This window comes from Ornithorhynchus anatinus, chromosome 13 (assembly GCF_004115215.2).
Source record: "Ornithorhynchus anatinus isolate Pmale09 chromosome 13, mOrnAna1.pri.v4, whole genome shotgun sequence".
NCBI classification, from domain to species: Eukaryota; Metazoa; Chordata; class Mammalia; order Monotremata; family Ornithorhynchidae; genus Ornithorhynchus; species Ornithorhynchus anatinus.
The window spans coordinates 19777655-19791931 of NC_041740.1; the positions used below are offsets into that span (position 1 = coordinate 19777655).

Sequence of the window (14277 nt, forward strand, 5' to 3'; positions counted from 1 at the left end):
TAGCACACTCAATGAACCAAATTAGGCCCCCGGGGTCCCGAGACCTTTACTCAATTTAGCGCCGAAACCGGGTCTTCCATTGACATCCAAGCTTCTCTGCTTTCGGAGTCGATGTGATGAGCCTAGCCGGATCAATCGGTCATTCAATCAAGGAAGTGGCATGGCCTAATGGATGGAGCCCGGGCCTGAGAGTCAGAAGGACCTGGGTTTTAATCCCAGTTCTGCCACTCATCTGCTGTGTGTCCTTGGGCAAGTCATTTCACTTCTCTGGGCCTCAGTTCCCTCGTCGGTAAAATGGGGATTAAGACCGTGAGCCCCATGTGGGAAAGGGACTGTGTCCAACTTGATCAGCTTGTATCTACCCCAGGGCTTAGTTCAGGAACTGGCACATAATAAGTTCTTAACAAATACCATTAAAAAAATTGTATTTATTGAGTGCTTATTGTGTGCCAAGTGCTGAACTGAGCACCCTTAAGCAAGAACAAAGCTAAAAGGGGATTCAAAACCTTCCTACTTAGACTATGAGTCTCGGCTGTTAGAAAAGTGCTTGATACATAGTAAGCACTGAACAAAATCCACAGTTATGATTATTTACTGTGGTGGAACTTAAAGAATGAGAGGTTTAGGGTCCGATCAACATCACGGCTTTTCCATCCCCAATAACACTGCTCTGTGGAGAAAGGGGGAGCCTTGCTCTGAATTCTACAATTCTTTTCTCTCTTACTTTACCAGAAGGACAAAGAGTTTGGACAAGAAAAGAAGGGTCAGACTCATAAGACTCAGTCTTATTTAATAGCCACTCCAGGGGTTAGCCCATAGCAAGCATTTAATAAATGCCTTTGAAATCACCCCTCAACACTGTAATAAGGAACCTGAAAGACACAGACTGTTTTAGACTACCGCCTTTCCCATTCTCCATGACAAGGAAATGCTGGTGAAACAAGCACAGTCGGGGAAAACAGTGAAAGAAGTTAAATTGATCTGACTTCACTTTTATTTCCCACTTTGTGACTCAAAACGCCCCACCAACCGCAAATAAATGCCTCCAGCGGGTGAATGTTTAGAAATGAGCGGAGCAAAATTAATTGGACAAGATGTAATAGTGACAGGGAAATTTAGCTTAAGTTTTTCTTTGTGACAGGGAAGTGCTACATGGCTGTGCTGGATAAAATAGTTGTAACTCACAAAGTTTGTGTGTCTGTGGTTCAGTGAACTGTTTTTCTAATCATCGCTCACCAATCTGTTCAATTTTGGAAAGACTGATGGCAAAAACATACCCTGAATCTAAGAAAGAAACATCCCATGACTGCTGTACCAGTATCAATGGGACTAAAATGGAAAGAGCACAGGTCTAACTCCTGGATCCACCGCTCGTCTGTTGGGTGACGTTGAACAAGTCACTTCACTTCTCTATACCTCAGTTACCTCATCTACAGAATGGGGATTCAAAACCTGTTCTCCCTCCTACTTACACTTTGAGCCCCATCAGAGACCTGATGATCGACCCTGGTGCTTAGTTCTGTGCTTGGCACATAAGTAAACGGTTAACAAATACCACATTATTATTATCAGAGTCGCAAAAGACTGAACATTCTCATTCTCCACTAGAGTTGTGAGCATTCCTTCTGTTCTGCTGCCTCTGCTTCCTTAAAGAGAAGGTGGTCTAGTGAAAAGAAGGCAGCACCGGGAATCAGGAAACCTGGGTTCTAATCCTGGCTCCACCACTTGTCTGCTGTGAGACCTTGGGCAAGCCATTCAACTTCTCTGTGAATTAATTTCCTCATCTGGAAAGTGGGGATTCAATACCTGTTATCCCTCAGAATAGGAGCCCTATAGGGGACAGGGCCTGGGTTTTATCTTATCTTGTATCTACCCCAGGACGTAGTATAGTGCTTGGCACATAGGAAGCACTTAACATATACCACAATTATGATTATCATTGATTCTTCATATGTTAATATTACCAATTCCAGTCAAAATGTAGCATCTCCGAATGTCATCCGCAAGAGAGATAGATATGATAGATAAAGGGATGTGAAAGATGATATTTAGCAATTAGTAAAAAACACTGCAGGGGGAGGACATTTAAAAACAAACTTTTGTTGGAGAATTTGCTGTATGTGTTTGGAAGAGATATCTGAGCTTGACACATCTAATTCAAAATCAATGCAGCAGAAAAAGAACTCGGATATTTCTTAAATGCCTTTCATATCTGCAAATCACTGGCATGGGAACTGTCCCATAAATTCGTAAGACAGCTACAAAGCTAATCACCTTCTCTCAGGTGGAAATGAATTATGATGTAGTTTGTTTCCTAGGCATCTGTAAACCTATCTATGCCGTGCATTTGTTTCGTCCACATTCTAGCATATTCAAAGTGCAGAATAAATAATGTTGGCTCTCTCTACAGAATGTCACTGCATAATAATATTATGTGTCTAACTACTGGGTGTAAATGTAGTTAACAGCTCGGGTAAAATTGAAAATATCATAATGTTTTTGGCTGCACAACAATAAACCTTTTACTTCCTCCAATCCCTAAAACCAGAAATACTAGACTATTTCCTTCTCGGCAAGGAAGATGTACGGATCGTTTATGGAGAATGTGAGCCGTTTATTTCGACCCTCAAAATAATTTTGAGCAGATTCAAGCTTTTAAATCTCTAATAATGGTTAAATACCATTTTAAAAATGAACATATGTAGTAATTTTACAGAGACTAAAATAAAATCTCAAGCAGTTGAGTTGAAAATGTGATAACCATAATAACATTTGCTGGCAAACTGAATTCACTCTAGCTTTGTGCGTTTATAACAGAACTATGTTATACAGTACTCTGCCAAAGTGCTTAGTACAATGTTCTGCATGTGGTAAGCACTCAATAAATACTACTGATTGATTGATGGACTGCGTGTTGAATGTAATCCTGATTTTCTCCTCAGTCAGTAGCTAGGGTTGTGTTGTAGTGGACACCCTTTACCACATATGAATAATTAACTCTTGGTCTAACTACATATTTACATTTAGGTCTACTGATGATTACTACAAAAATTCACAAGATCCCCCGAGAAGAATTGAACCAAGACATTTTTCTTTCTGGGTTCTTTGTACTTTTTCCTACTTGTAGAGCCTGTCTGAGCCAAACTATCCCTAGTGGAGAAAATAATAATTCTGGTATTAATTAAGCACTTACAATGTGCCAAGAACTAGACTAAGACTGGGGCAGATAGAAGATAAACCAATTGGAGACTTCCCTGTCCTATATGAAGCTCGTAGTCTAACATGGGGCTCACATATTTCAAATCTTTGTTCTCTTAATGGTGCAAATGGAAGTGGAAAGAGGAATTCAACCACCATCTTTTTACCTATAAAGTTTCCAGATTGGGAAAAGGCCAGAATTTTGCTGGCAATAGAAAGTAGTACAATTTTTCCATTTTCCCCTTCTCTCCTACACTTTAAGGGCTTCCTTTGGTTAACCCTTTGGTTTTGTAAAGATAACTTTTTTTTTCTTTCTGATGGCTTCTTGTTACCAGTGAGCATACTGGATTTCTGGTTAGTAGCCTGTTTTTTGTTTGTTCTGCGGAACATACTTTTCTTGGGCTTCTAATATGGTGATATTTAGTAGCCTCCACGCTTCTAGTAGGTTACTGGTTTGTTTGCTTTTTTGCCTATTCCTTATAGTGTTTATCCCTGGTTTCTCATTTTATCCTAGGTTTCCTCTCTAAAATATAATATCCTTATGTTGGCGCTTTGGGTGTTTCTTCTCCAGAAAGAATGTCGAAATTAATCTTGGAGATCTGAGGCTTCAATCTATTTTGGGACCTTAAATTATTCAGCTAATTTGTTAGAGTAGATGCATTTTTTAAAGGCTGATGAAAATCTTACAGAATACAATTCTTATTTCCTGACTCCTAGAGAGAAACCCTAAAATGTTCAAGATGACGACAATCACTCCACACACTGAAAAAACTTTTTTTCCCCGCCTGAACCGATGCATATTAAAATCTTCTTATAGCCTGAAATGAGAACCTAAAGAGTAAAATATCCACTATGCATGGGCCAATCTCTCATCTGTAATATCACGTTCTGCCTCCCCTTTACCATCATCAATGGTATTTACTGAGTGCAAAGCACTGTACTAAGCATTTAGCACTGTACTATATTGCACTACGGGTCTCACTGATGTTATAAGGCTTTCTCCAGTCTTATACCTGTATAATTTCCAATTATTGCTCTACTCCCCCAGTTCCTCATAAACTGATTTGTGGGAGTCTGTGTTTGTGGATTGTGTGTCTGCATGTAGGCATTGCATTTTTTGCATGCTATCTGTTAGACACTTACTATGTGCCAGGTACTGTACTAAGCACTGAGGTAGATACAAGCTAATCAGCTTGGACACATCCCCTGTACCACACAGGGCTCACAATCTTAATCCTCTTTTCACAGATGAGGTAGCTGAGGCCCACAGCAGATGTGTGGTAGAGTGGGGATTAGAACCCAGGTCCTTCTGATTCCCACACCCGTGCTCTATCCACTAGGTCGTACTGCTTTACCATTTGTGTTGGTCTTGAGCCTCTGGTACACCTCTTGAGATCAGAAAGCATGACTATTCTCTGATTCGTATCTTCATCAATCCCTCCCTCTTCCGCTCTCTTCCTCCCTTCATACCCAATATATCCAATATGCCTCTCTAAAGCCCTATTAAAATCATATCCCTTCCAGGAATCAATCAGTGTGTATTTATTGAGCCCTTACTCCCTGGCGAGCACTGTATTAAGAGCTTGGGAGAGTACGATAGAGTTGATGGAGGTGATCCCTGCCCACTAAAAGCTTACAGTCTAGCAGGGGGAGCTAGTCATAAAAATGAATTCCAGGCTGGAGAGGCAATGGATTAAGGAAATACATATAAAGGTGCTGTGGGAGATGAGGGGAGTAGGTATCCAAATGCTTAGGGGGCACAAACTCAAGTAGTAGCAGTGTGATTTAGTGGATAGAACATGGGCCTGGGAGTTGGAAGGACCTGGGTTCTAATCCAGGCTCCGCCATGTCTGCTGTGTGCTCTTAGGCAAGTCACTTAACTTCTCTGGGTCTCAGTGGCCTCACCTGCAACATGGGAATTAAGAGAGTGAGCCCCATGTGGGACAAGGGACCAGAATATTTCTATCTATCACAGCACTTAGAGTTCTGCATACAGTAAGTGCTCAATAAATATGACTGAATGAATGAATGCCAGATAGTAAGCGCTTAACAGATATTATTATTAATAATCCAGTTGGACATAGTCCCTGTCCCACATGGGGTTCACAGTTGTAATCCTCACTTTACAGATGAGGTCACTGAGGCACAGAGAAGTTAAGCATCTTGCCCACAGTCACACAGCAGACAAGAGGTGGAGTCACAATTAGAACAAAGGTCCTTCTGACTCTCAGGACCGTGGTTCTAGCCGCTAGGCCGTGCTGCTTCTCGGGCGAATGAGGGCCCAGAGAGGGGAAAGACCGGAGGCAGAGAAGCCAGTGAGGAGGCTGTGGGATGGGAACCTCCATGGGATGGTGAGATGGGATACGGCAACTGCCAGTCTGGTGGCAGTTTGGATAAAGAGGAAGCGGAGGCTCCTGAAGGTTTTGTGAAGATGGAATGGGCCGCAACTTGAGGATTCAATAACTGCCTGTTAATTAACTAGAATTAGTTCCAAACTCCTGCCTACATTCTTCTTGAAGAAATGGAAAAAAAAATTAATCAATTTTTAATTTAAGGGAAAATGAAATAAAATTGAAAAGTATTTCATCTAGGTCGCCATGTGGAGTGATTAGAATGGAAACGGCACCCTGCAGATGAGGCTGGATCTGTGAGAAAAGCATTGTGTAACTTTCCTAATGCTGTAAAACTGATGCGAGAGCCCCTTGCGGGCCAGGGACTGCACCCAATCTAATTAACTTGTACCGACTCCAGAATTTAGAACAGTGTTTGACACATAGTAAGCACGTAACAGACACCATAAAAAAAATTTGGCCCCAGATTCTTGTTTGGTTTTGGTTTGTCTCCTTTCCATCTTCCTGGCTGAGTTCACCTTAGTCTGTTACAGAGGTCTGGAAGAACACAATCGATCAATCAATCAAAATCCGATTATGGTTGATCTCACTCAGTGTTTAGCCCAGGACTTTGCTCTTAGAAGCACTTAGCAAGTGAAAGACAATTTCTCCAGTGCCATACAATCTTCTGTCACTTGCCTGCTGTGTGACCTTCAGCAAGCCACTTAACTTCTCTGTGCTTCAGTTACCTCATCTGTAAAATGGGGATGAAGACTGTGAGTCCTACATGGGACAAACTGATTAGAAGAGTGTTTGGCCCATGGTAAGTGCTTAAAAAATACCATCATTTTTATTATTATTCTGTCTCCTTGTGACCACAATCATGACTGTACTTCCGCTATACCCCCTTCGAAAGACCTGGGTTCTAATCCCGGATCCTCCGCTTGTCAGCTGTGTGACTTTGGGCAAGCCACTTCACTTCTCTGAGCTTCAGTTACCTGTACAATGGGGATTAAGACTGTGATCCACATATGGGACATGGATTGTGTCGAATCTTGTATCTAGCCTAGTGCTTAGTACAATGCCTAGCATATAATAAGCACTTAAATTCCCTAAAAATTTGTTTTGATGGGATGTGGATAATAAACTCTATCTATAGTTTTCTCTTGAAACTTCAAGTGTTTTGGAGGCAGGCTTTTCCTAGGACAGCTGAGAAATTAATGGCACAGGGATACGTATTTTTCACTTAAAATTATGAATCACCTGAGCCTATCATATGCTGGTTTTTTCTTAAAGAAAATGCCAGAATTCTTTGAATTTTTCATCATATTTTTCATTAATTCTCCCCTCATTAGAACGATTAATTTGCTTACATCGATATTTAGCGTGGGGTTTATAAATGTCCTCATCCAGATAATAAATCCAAGGTTTTCCAGTTAAATTGAAATTACAAAATGTTTTGCAATCTGCAGCTTTAAACTAGGTTTACACGGGGTTCAGTTGCTTATATTTTCTCAGAGCTCCTGCCCCCTAGCCTTTAAATCTTGTTTAGATTAATCATGATAAGACAGTGCCCTGGTTAAACTGATAATCACTTTGATAAAATGAGCTGCAGTGGTTTAGCACGTGTACATTACTCGTTTTCACAGTATTTTTGGCATCATCTTGTATAGTGGATAGAGCAAGGGCCTGGGAGTCAGAAGGTCATGGGTTCTAATGCAGACTCTGTCACCTCGTCTGCTGTGATACCTTGGACAAGTCACTTCACTGGGCCTCAGTGACCTCAACTGTAAAATGGGGATTGAGATGGTAGCTCCATGTGAGAGAGAGAGACTGTGTCAACCCGCCATAGCTTATATCTACCAAAGCGCTTAGTAGAGGGCCTGGTGTATACAATAAGTGCTTAACAAATACCACAATAATTAGGTGGTCTTATCTCTCTCATTTTGGACCTCTTGCACACCGCCTTCCACAAAGTAAGCTCTCACTAAAAACAAATGAATGAATGAACTCCCTCCCCCTTCATATCTGTCATATCACTGCTCTCCCCATGTTCAAAGCTCTACTAAAATCGCCTCTCCTTCAGGAAGCTTTCCCCACTTCATTTATCCTCTTCCAAGTTAATCAGTCAATCAATCAACATTTACTGAGCACTTACTGTACTGTGCAGAGCACTGTAATCCAGGTCCTTTTGACTCACAGGCCCGTGCATTTACTGAGCACTTACTGTGTGCAGAGCACTGTAATCCAGGTCCTTTTGACTCACAGGCCCGTGCTCTATCCATCAGACAACACTGCTTCTCTGTCTATAAATTAATTCAATGTCTGTTCCTCCTGCCAATTTGTAATAATGGTATAAATTCATTCATTCCATTGTATTTGAAGACTGTGAGCCTCACGTGGGACAATCTGATTACCCTGTATCTCCTCCAGCGCTTAGAACAGTGCTCTGCACATAGTAAGCGCTTAACAAATACCAACATTATTATTTATTGAACGCTTACATGTACAGAGAACTGTTCTAAGTGCTTGAGAGAGTACAACAATAAACAGATGCATTTTCTGCCCATAGCATGCTCACAGTTTAGAGGAGGAGAGAGATATCAATACACATAAATAATCAGGTGGGACACGGTCCCACATTGGGTTCATAGTCTAAGTAGGAGGGAGAACAATTTTGAATTGCTTTTTTCAGTTGAGGAAACTGAGGCAGAGAGAAGTTAAGTGACTCGTAGAAGGTCACACAGCAGACTAGTAGCAGAGCTGGGATTAGATCCCATGTTCCTGAGTCCCAGGCCCATGATTTTTCCATTGTGTCAAGCTGCTTATTCTAAGCACTGGGATAGATATGAGATAGATATAGATATGAGATATGAGGATCATGTCTATCAACTCCATAGTACTCTCCCTGACACTTAATACAGTGGTCTGGACCTAGCAGAAGCTCAGTAAGTTGGCTGAGGGATTGATTGGCAATATTTTATAATAATAATAATTATAGTATTTGTTAAGCACTTACTATGTGGCAAGCACTGTTCTAAGTGCTGGGGTAGATACACTTTAATCAAGTTGTCCCACATGGGGCTCACAGTCTTCAACCCCATTTTAAGGATGAGGTAACTGAGGCACAGAGAAGATACGTGGTTTGCCCAAGGTCACACAATCTGCACCAATCCACCGATCTTTAAAGCACTCAATCAACTTGCCCCTCCCACCTCACCTTGCTACTCCCCTTTCACAACCCAGCCCACACATCTTGCTCCTCTAATGCCAACCTACTCACTCTACCTTGATCTTGTCTATTTTGCCACTGACCTCCCACCCACGTCCCGCCTCTGGGGTGGCACACCCTCCCTCCTCCTCATATCCGACAATGACTCTCCCATCCGCTTCAAAGCCTTATTGAAGGTGCATCTCCTCCAAGAGGCCTTCCCTGACTGAACACCCCACTTTCCCCTTCTCCTACTCCTTTCTGCATCACCCTGACCTGCTCCTTTTATTCATCCCACCCTCTCAGCACCTCATCACTCATGTACATATCTGTCATTTATTTATGTTAATGTCCGTCTCCCTCTCTAGACCATAACCTCGTGTGGGCAGGAAATGTCTCTCTTATATTGAACTCTTCCAGGAGCTTAGTACAGTGCTCGGCACATAGTAAAACTCAGTAAACATAAATGACTCACTCACCAATCAACACCTGTCAGCAGAGTCCATTCCAAATCTTTGATCTCATTGCCTGCTTCCCATCTTCTTTGCCCTTTTCATTGTGATTCTGCCTTCTTTGAGCCAGGATTTGAAGAAGCCTCCTGCTGATCTATGAGCTTGTCTCCAAAAATGTCAGTGCGAGACACTGCTTCTTTCTCTTACTCAGAGGAGGTTCACTAACCTTTACTGACCTTTCTCACGGCAAGGGTTAGTTTAGGTTGCTAATATTCATCTGCTGTTCTTCTCCTTTCCCTCCTGCAATTTCCTTCTGGCTCGCTGTCCCCTTTGCACCTGTTTGGAAACGATCTTCCTTCCTTCCCCATCCACTTGCAATATATCCCTTTCAGTTCTCTTCATTTTTAGCTTTCTAGCCCTTTCCCTTGAAGCCGCGAATCTCCCATCACTTAATCCCAGATCCATTTCCGTCTCCTTTTTCTTCACCTCTGGCTCTGGATAATTCACTGTTCCTGATCGCAAGAATAATAGGAATAGTGATATGCATCAGGTGCTTACTGTGTGCCACTCATTGTGGTAAGTGCTGAGACGGAAGATAATCGCACACAGTCCTTCTCCCTCGTGGTCTAAGAGGGAGGGAGGGAGAAAAGGTCTCTTAACCCCATTTTACAATCAATCAATCAATCAATTGCATTTATTGAGAATTTATCATGTACAAAGCACTGTACTAGGTGCTTGGGAGACTGCAATATAACACAGTAGGTGTGCACATTCCCTAGATGATGAAAATGAGATACAGAGAAGATAAATGACTTACCCAAGGTCACGAAGCAGGCAAGCAGGGGAGCCGTGACTAGAATCTGGGTCTTCTGACTCTCAAGTCCTGGCTCTTTCTGGGAGGGCTGTGTGGAGCTTCTCAGATGAAGTGTGATGGCATTTCTACCCCGTAACAATTATCCTCTGTCAACCTTGAAAAAGACAAGGAGAAGGAAGAAGATGCGGGTGAGAGGCGGGATGTAACAGAAGCACAATAATCGAGAAGCCAAGCATGGTCTTAGTGGAAAGTCAGAGGAGTTGGGTTCTAATCCCAGTTTTGCCACTTGTCAACTGTGTGTGACCTTGGGCAAGTCACTTAACTTCGCTATGCTTTGGTTCCCTCATCTGTAAAGTGGGAATTAAAGATGTGAGCCCCATGTGGGACATGGACTGTGTCCAACCTAATTATCTTATATCTACCTCAGCTCTTAGTACTATGCCTGACACATAGAAAATGCTTAAGTATTACAAAAAATGATACTTTATAACTGGAGTAAATTCAGTTCTCATAATGAAAGTATGTTAAAATACTGAAAGAGGATTTGACATATTTATTTTCACACTGAAAATGCACCCAAAATCCACTCTAAAAACCTGACTTTTAATAGCTCATTCATAACCTCCTTGCTTGTTATGAAGACTTACAAACTGAACTGCAACCCAAGGCAAAATGAAAGTCTCCCAGGGAAGACCATCCATCCTTATGCAAATCGTGCATAGGATTTTGACAATTCACCTTTCAATTGAAAGGGAATGATTTCTTGTTAAATAAAGATAGTGGAGCAAGGTTCCTACTGGAAGCAGCACGGCCTAGAGGCATGACTACGGACCTTGGAGTCAGAAGGATCTGGGTTCTAATCCCAGCTCCTACACATGTCTGCTGTGTGACTTTAGGCAAGTCACTTAATGTCTTGGGGCCTCAGTTTTCTTATCTGTAAAATGGGGATTAAGGCTATGAGCCCCATGTGGGACATGGACTGTGTCCAACCTAATTGTCTTGTATCTACCCCAGTGCTTAGTATACTTCCTAGCACGTAGTAAGTGCTAAACAAATACCATAATAATAACTTAAAAAACTAAATAAAATGGAAGGAGGCACAGTGAGCAGGTCAACTGAGAAGAATGAAGAGTGTGAGCTGAGGGACAGTGGGAGAGGGAAGTGGATATGTGGATATATACATATTCTCTCTCTCTATATATATATATAAAATTTATATACAGCCATAACTTTTTTTTAATGTCTGTCTCCTCCCTCTAGACTGAAAGCTTATCATGAGCAGGGATCAGGTTTTTCCTGTTTAGTACAGTGCTCTGCCACAGTAAACACTCAGTAAATAACACTGATTGACTGATTGATATAACCTGGGGGGGGGGATAAATTAAGTGGGGAAAGCTTCCTGGAGGAGGGGTGGTTTTAGTAGGGCTTTGAACATGGGGAGAGCCGGGGTCTGTCAGATCTGGAGGGAGAGAGAATTCCAGGCAGGAAAGAAGGTGGTTTGCAAGAGGTCTGAGGTTGGAGACATAAGAACCCTACCATGGCAGTAAAAATGATTTTTGTCAAAAAAAAAGAGAAAAAGAGTGTGAAAAACACTAATTTACGTGTGCTATGCCACTTCCAGTCAATTCATCCAAGTAATTATCAGTTTAACAAGGGGACGGTCTTTATCATGATTAATCTAAGCAACAACTTTAAAGGACGGGGTAGGAGCTCTGACAAAATGTAAGTTACTGGACCGCAGTAAAACTAGTTTAAAGCTGCAGATTGCAAAAGAGTTTTTAATTTCAATTTAACTGGAAAACCTTGGGCTTGTTATCCGGATGGGGACATTTATAAACCCTACACAAAAGAACAACATAAGCAAGTTAATCATTATAACGAGGATGGAATAAAAATCAAAATGATGAATTTTTAAATTCTGTTATTTCATTTAAGAAATAATCCTGAATAGGAAAAGCTCAGGTGATTAACAATTTTAAATGACAAAGACATGCTCCTGGGTCACTAATTTCGGTATTCAAGGAAAGCCTACCAGTAGCAATTACCCGTAATGTTTCAGGAGATTAATTATGGTACTTATTAGGAGCTCACTAAATGCCAGGTACTGTACTAAGTACTGGGGTAGGTACGAGATAATCAGGTTGGAAGTAGTCCCTGTCCCACATAGAGAAGCAGCGTGGCTCAGTGAAAAAAGCACGGGTTTAGGAGTCAGAGGTCGTGGGTTCTAATCCCAGCTCTACCACCTGTCAGCTGTGTGACTTTGGGTGCCTCAGTTACCTCATCGGTAAAATGGGGATTAAGGCTGTGAGCTCCAAGTGGGACAACCTGATTACCCTGTATCTACCCCAGCGCTTATAACAGTGCTCGGCACATGGTAAGCATTTAACAAATACCAACATTATTATTACAGATCATGGTCTTAATTCCTATTTTACATATGAGGTAACTGAAAAACAGAGAAATGAAGTATGACCTTAGGCAAGTCACTTAATTGCTTTGCTCCTTAGTTTCCTAATCTGTACATTTGAGATTCAATATCTGCTTCTCGTCCTACTTAGACTGTGGGTCCCATGTGGAACATGGACTGTGTCCAACCTGATTAGCTGGTATCCACCCCAAAGCTTAGCACAGTGCTTGGTTTATAGTAAGTGCTTAAGAAATACCACGTTATCACTCTGACTGTAAACGTCTTGTGGGGTAAGGATTGTATCTTCCAACTCTATTGTATTGTACTCTTTTATTGCTTAATACAGTGCTCTGCTCACTGTGAACACTCAATAAATATCACTGGGTGATTGATTGACGATGGGATTTGTAGAGGATTGACTTTAGACCCGGCGGTTTGGAGGTTCTGCTGCTCTGTGGAGGAAGTCAGGACAAGGCAACCTCAAGTACTGTCTGGGCTGATATTGCCAAGTTGCCCCGGTAACTGACAGAATGATATATGAATCCCCGAACTCTGAAATAAGAAGAAGAAAAAAGAGAGCAGATTGGATAAGATCCTATAATTCAGTCAAAGCATCCTGAGGAAAAAGAAGTCCCAGCTCTCCTTGAAAGTTCTCTTGACAGCTTTTTTTCTTAGTGGTATTTGTTATACACTTGCTCGGTTCCAGGCACTATACTAAGCACTGGGGTAGATACAAACTAATCAAGTTGGACCCACTTCAGGTATGGGTCTCCCAGCCTTAATCCCCATTTTACAGATGAGGGAACTGAGGCACAGAGAAGTTAAGCCACTGGCCCAAGGTCACACAGCTGACAAGTGGCAGAGCTGGGATTAGAACCCACAACATCTGACTCCCAAACCTGGGCTCTTTCCACTAAGCCACATCACTTCACTTCTCTGGGCCTAGTTACCTCAACTGCAAAATGGAGATTAAGACTGTGAGTCCTATATGGTACAGGGCCTGTGTCTAATAATGTTGGTATTTGTTAAGCGCTTACTATGTGCCGAGCACTGTCCTAAGCACTGGGGTAGACATAGGGGAATCAGGTTGTCCCACGTGGGGCTCACAGTTTTAATCCCCATTTTACAGATGAGGGAACTGAGGCACGGAGAAGTTAAGTGACTTGCCCACAGTCACACAGCCGACAAGTGGCAGAGCTGGGATTCGAACTCATGAGCCCTGACTCCAAAGCCCGTGCTCTTTCCACTGAGCCACGCTGCTTCTCAAGTCTAACAAGCTTACGGTGTCATCTTTTGTATGGTACTTTCCCCAGCGCTTAGTACTGTGCTGTGAAAATAATAAGCACTCAATAAGTACTGTTGACTGATTTATTAATTGATCAGACATGAGACTCCAGCATAGGCATCCACTCTGGAGGCGCCGTTGCCTCCACAGACTCGACAGCATGAGGGTGACATAATCAGCTCCACTCCCACAGCAAAATATTGGGGAGGAAGTAGTTGGCCTTCAGAAGTGATCCATGGAGAACCAAGATGGTGGCTCCACTCTACAACCTTAGAAAGCGAGTTGCAGCCCTGAATAGCCGATTCTCATCATTCTTCAGAGGTTTCTGCCACTGAAGCTCGAAAACTGTCCATGAGTAAAAACCTTCCCTCCTCAAAGTTTGTCGGTTGAAGTTTCCCTCTCGGGGAAAACAGTCAGGGTATAGAGACATTGTGGTTTTCAAAATGGACCCGTATTATATGGAAAGTGTTGACAGGACATTTCTCCACAATGATAAATGATGCCTTTCCACCAAATAGGCCCAGTTCCAGAATTTATAACTTCCCAACATATGTCTGGGGTCTGGGAGACTTAGGACATA

At 42.2% G+C, this 14277-nt stretch overlaps 1 long non-coding RNA gene across 1 annotated transcript in view; it reads right to left on the bottom strand.

Moving 5' to 3' along the window:
- Positions 1-10013: 10013 nt before the first annotated feature.
- The window catches only part of LOC120638747, a 78415-nt gene continuing 74151 nt past the window's right edge, over positions 10014-14277 (bottom strand). Inside the window, exon 4 of the long non-coding RNA XR_005660658.1 lies at positions 10014-10159. This is a non-coding gene — a long non-coding RNA (uncharacterized LOC120638747). The remainder of the gene's footprint in view (positions 10160-14277) is intronic.